This window comes from Oncorhynchus mykiss, chromosome 12 (genome assembly GCF_057628025.1).
Source record: "Oncorhynchus mykiss isolate SJ-2025 chromosome 12, ASM5762802v1, whole genome shotgun sequence".
NCBI lineage: Eukaryota > Metazoa > Chordata > Actinopteri > Salmoniformes > Salmonidae > Oncorhynchus > Oncorhynchus mykiss.
Window position 1 is genome coordinate 54,571,281 of NC_143033.1, and position 6,000 is coordinate 54,577,280.

Below are 6,000 nucleotides of genomic sequence, written 5' to 3' on the forward strand. Positions count from 1 at the left end.
GTGGATGGGGGGCTTAAAGGCGGATGCTTGTATAAAAACCTTAGATTGGTCACTTTCACTGGAGTGATGGACCAACTAAACACATTCATGCCATTGCCCAGTCCAGTGTTGTGATTGGCTATTACGAGCCTTCTGTTTGTGATGCATTGCAGAGTTACTGTTTAGCAAGCTAGCCGGCTTGAGTAAGATAGCGCCAAACGACTTGGGAAACCCAGCAGCTTAATAACCAAATCATTTGGGAAATTTGAATAGGTATACTATACCTTGAGTTGAGAGGAATCTACTTGCTAAAGTTAGCTAGGTCATTAGTTGTTAGCCAGGAACGTTTCTCTGTAAAACGAAAAGCAGACAGTCAGCTTTAGCAAACACCAAAAAGAGTCCAATAACTGCAGGCAGGAACCAATATTTAGGGTATTAAGCACAAGGACGGACGCACGCACACACACACAGGGAATTTTTATTATGTGACGACATGAAAGAAAGAACCTGCTACAGTTCATACAGTACATATCCAGTGCAAAAATAATATAATGTAAACTGACATGATAAACCAGCTAAACTCAGGTTAATATGTCAAAATCAGCTTTCTTCACCAAATACATTTGCATGTACAGGAATTTGACTCTGTAAAATGGTGCTGTCACAAACAGAATTTACAGACAATTAGCACAAACAAAAAACGTATGCAGAATTTCCACAGATCCACATACACTGTACACTAAGCTACATTATAAATCACAAAGGAAGTCTCATCAGATCAGATATTATCAGCAAGCCAGAGCAAAGATAAATTGAATGATACATTTATCACTTAATTTAAGCTTCCACCGAAAAACAATGACATGAGCTCTGTCCCAATTAATCTCTGTTCAGCTCCTCGCTTCCGCTCTACTTGCATCCTTCTCAAAACCCATTGGACTAGGTCTGAGGCAAGGAACCTTGGGTTGTCTCATCCTATGGAGTTTTAGTAGGTGCTATGGTCAGTCCTGCATCCTTAGCTCTGTCTATGAATTTGAGTGGTTCAATTTCTCCAGCCCCATCCCTCAGGTTTTTACCGAAACAGGGGCGGGGAGTGTACTTTGTTGTTTCAACTCCTGATTGCCACTTTAAGAAACACATAAATGAGCATGCACGTATGTTTAATCATACATGACTTAAGAGTTCAGTGCCATACCTTTAGCTCCCATGTGTGCCAGAGCTGACACACTAAAGATGAAGTTGCATCAGATGTCTTGACCACCCTCAGGTGTCCCAGGAACTGTTTGTGGCCACGTCACCTCCCTCAGAAGAGAAGATCTTCTTAAAAAAAGAGTCAAAGTCTCAACTTAAAATTGTTGTACAATCCATATACATTGGTAAAAAGGTAAACAAAAGTAGGGCACTAGAGTTTGTGGAAGGTGGAGGAATACATACTGTATGTGCTAAGTTGTGTAAGTCATAAAATGAGTTGGTGACTCACTGGTCCAAATTTGGCTTCCTCTGTCTCATTGGTGTAGTGGTCCATGGCGTTGGAGTAGAAGCCTGACTCCACCTAGTCAAACATGTTCTCTCTACACACACTGACCAGTCTCCTGAGAACAACTGCAGTGCGAGAAATGTCAGAGTTCACTTGGAGTTTAAATGTTTTAATATCTTAATGTTGCATTCAAAGTAACAGTCCATTTAAAGATTGCTGTGGTTGTATCAAAAGAGGCAACTAAGGACAATTTAGCCAAATGAGTGATAACACAAGATGTGGGACTGAGCCGAACTGTAGGGCAATTCCACATTAACAGAGTGATGCTGACAGATTTTTCACTTTAAAAAGTGTATGTCAAACACAAACCAATGATTTTAAAGTGAAACAAACCCGCAAAACACCAGTCTCAATGTCAACAGTGAAGAGGCGACTACGGGATGCTGGCATTCTAGGCAGAATTCCTCTGTCCAGTGTCTGTGTTCTTCTATTGGCCAGTCTGAGATTTGGCTTTTCTTTGCAACTCTGCCTAGAAGGCCAGCATACCGGAGTCGCCTCTTCACTGTTGACGTTGAGACTGGTGTTTTGCGGGTACTATTTAATGAAGCTGCCAGTTGAGGACTTGTGAGGCATCTGTTTCTCAAACTAGACACTAATGCACTTGTCCTCTTGCTCAGTTGTGCACTGGGGCCTCCCACTCCTCTTTCTATCCTGGTTGGAGACAGTTTGCGCTGTTCTGTGAAGGGGTAGTACACAGCGTTGTATGAGATCTTCAGTTTCTTGGCAATTTATCACATGGAAGAGCCTTAATTTCACAGAACAAGAATAGACTGTCAAGTTTCAGAAGAAAGTTATTTGTTTCTGGCCATTTTGAGCCTGTAATCAAACCAACAAATGCTGATGCTCCAGATACTCAACTAGTCTAAAGAAGGCCAGTTTTATTGCTTCTTTAATCAGAACATCAGATTTCAACTGTGCTAACATAATTGCAAAAGGGTTTTCTAATGATCAATTAGCATTTAAAATGATAAACTTGGATGAGCTAGCACAATGTGCCATTGGAACACAGGAGTGATGGTTGCTGGTAATGGGCCTCTGTAAGTCTATGTAATTTTTTTAATGTTTTTTTTTAAATCAGCCGTTTCCAGCTACAATAGTCATTTACAACATTAACAATGTCTACACTGTATTTCTGACCAGTTTTATGTTATTTTAATGGACAACATTTTTTGCTTTTCTATCAAAAACAAGGACATTTCTAAGTGACCCCAAACTTTTGAATGGTAGTGTGTGCACATTATATACACTGCTCAAAAAAATAAAGGGAACACTAAAATAACACATCCTAGATCTGAATTAATGAAATATTCTTATTAAATACTTTTTTCTTTATATAGTTGAATGTGCTGACAACAAAATCACACAAAAATTATCAATGGAAATCAAATTTATCAACCCATGGAGGTCTGGATTTGGAGTCACACTCAAAATTAAAGTGGAAAGCCACACTACATGCTGATCCAACTCTGATGTAATATCCTTAAAACAAGTCAAAATTAGGCTCAGTAGTGTGTGGCCTCCACGTGTCTGTATGACCTCCCTACAACGCCTGGGCATGCTCCTGATGAGGTGGCGGATGGTCTCCTGAGGGATCTCCTCCCAGACCTGGACTAAAGCATCCGCCAACTCCTGGACAGTCTGTGGACGTTGGTTGGCGTTGGTCGATGGAGCGAGACATGATGTCCCAGATGTGCTCAATTGGATTCAAGTCTGGAGAATGGGCATAGTCCATAGCATCAATGCCTTCCTCTTGCAGGAACTGCTGACACACTCCAGCCACATGAGGTCTAGCATTGTCTTGCATTAGGAGGAACCCAGGGCCAACCGCACCAGCATATGGTCTCACAAGGGGTCTGAGGATCTCATCTCGGTACCTAATGGCAGTCAGGCTACCTCTGGCGAGCATATGGAGTGCTGTGCGGCCCCCCCAAAGAAATGCCACCCCACACCAAGACTGACCCACCGCCAAACCGGTCATGTTGGAGGATGTTGCAGGCAGCAGAACATTCTCCACGGCGTCTCCAGACTCTTTCATGTCTGTCACATGTGCTCAGTGTGAACCTGCTTTCATCTGTGAAGAGCACAGGGCGCCAGTGGCGAATTTGCAAATCTTGGTGTTCTCTGGCAAATGCCAAACGTCCTGCACGGTGTTGGGCTGTAAGCACAACCCCCACCTGTGGACGTCGGGCCCTCATTACCACCCTCATGGAGTCTGTTTCTGACCGTTTGAGCAGACACATGCACATTTGTGGCCTGCTGGAGGTCATTTTGCAGGGCTCTGGCAGTGCTCCTCCTTCCACAAAGGCGGAGGTAGCGGTCCTGCTGCTGGGTTGTTGCCCTCCTACGGCCTCCTCCACGTCTCTCGCATTGATGTCCCATCCTGGATGAGCTGCACTACCTGAGCCACTTGTGTGGGTTGTAGACTCCGTCTCATGCTACCACTAGAGTGAAAGCACTGCCAGCATTCAAAAGTGACCAAAACATCAGCCAGGAAGCATAGGAACTGAGAAGTGGTCTGTGGTCACCACCTGCAGAACCACTCCTTTATTGGGGGTGTCTTGCTAATTGCCTATAATTTCCACCTGTTGTCTATTCCATTTGCACAACAGCATGTGAAATTTATTGTCAATCAGTGTTGATTCCTAAGTGGACAGTTTGATTTCACAGAAGTGTGATTGACTTGGAGTTACATTGTGTTGTTTAAGTGTTCCCTTTATTTTTTTGAGCAGTGTATATATATAAAAAATACTTCACTCATATGAGGAGTGGATAAGCCTGTCTACTTCTTGAGTAACTCCTTGTCAATGAGACTCAGAGGGTTTGGAAGGAGGCCCTGGACCAATGGGAGGTCAAGGGTGAGAGCTTAGTGAGAGTGAAGTCGCAGACATTAATTGGTTGAAGGATAGTCTTTGCAGCTTTGAAAGCCATTGAGTTTTACGCCTCCATTTGTGTGTGAATGGAAGGCACCAGTATAGTCCTCAATAATCAACAATGTAAATGTTAACTCTCTTGCTCTCTCTTTCAATTGCATTCAGTACCTCTATCATCTCTCTACAGGTGCTATGGAGAGAATATTCCAAGGACCTTTCGGAGCAGAGAAGTACAGTAAGCTCCACTGGTGGTAATATACTTTATGCACTATGTAACCTCTTTCACTATGGCAGTCTGTGTGATGACATATAGCATATTATACAGAGCTACTGGTTGGATTTGATTTACTGTACTCACTTAAACTAATTTCCTCCCTCTAAAAGTCTCCCAGACAAACTAATATGTGTCCATTCCCCTATCCCTAAGTGAGTCTGCTGGACCATGGAACTCTAGAGCAGCACAAAAAAATAAAGTTTGTATAAACTACTCATCTTCATTTTTTTTATGTTACAAAAACAATACATTTTTTCATAGCCTGTTATTCACATTTTTACTACCTACTATGGTAACTTAAACATCAAACAACATGCAGACTTTCTCCATCAAGATAACACTTGATGCTTTTGCAGTGGCTAACGGGGATCCTAATAAATACCAAAGCATTAGCTACTCTTCCTGGGGTCCACATGAAACATGACATAATACAGAACGTTATTAGTCAAGGACTGAAATACATACATTTTAAAATGTCACACATAGCATACATACACACAATATCTAGGTCTAATACATAGTACAGTGCAAATTACAATACAAGATATATAAAATGGCAGTGTATCTTCAGTCCCCTTTGTGCAGTAAGGTGTTCTTTTATCAGTTTTTTAAAACTGGATTTATTATTAGCTTGGGTTACCTGGGGTGGCAGAGAGAACCATGTAGTCATGGCTCTATTTAATACTGTGCGTTTCCCAGCCTCTGTTCTGGACCTGGGGACTGTGAATAGACCTCTGGTTGTCTTGTGTTGTACCGATGAGTGTCCAAACTGTGTGCCAACTGCTTGAAGGTACCGAACTGTCTGTTCAACACATCAATCCCTCGCACAAAGACCAATAGTAATGCAGACATTTGTGAAAACAATAATGGCCCTAGCCGGCTGCCCTGCGGAACACCACACTCAGCTGAATTTGCATGAGAGGCGCGTCCATTAACAAAATCCCCTCTGTTCTATTACATAGGTAACTCTCAATCCATAATAAGGCAGAGGACGCAACATAAAACCTAAATCTTTTCAGCAATAGGTTATGATTAATGACATCAAACGCTGCACTGAAGTCTAACAAAACAGCTCCCACAATCTTCTTACTCAATTTCTTTGCTCTCAGCTTATGACTCCAAAAGGTCAATAGAAGTCTCATGTCCAGGTTGAATACATTTTTATCAACGTATATGTCCCGGACAAGACTGAAGCATGACAAATACGCTGTGTTTACTTTGGCAGTTTGAAGTGACTCAAATCCTATTTATTTGTATAACCGATTTGAATCTGTTTTTCCTGCAGTCTGAACAGCCAAAAAGCACATGGAATCTGATATTTCAAGACACATTTCAAACCA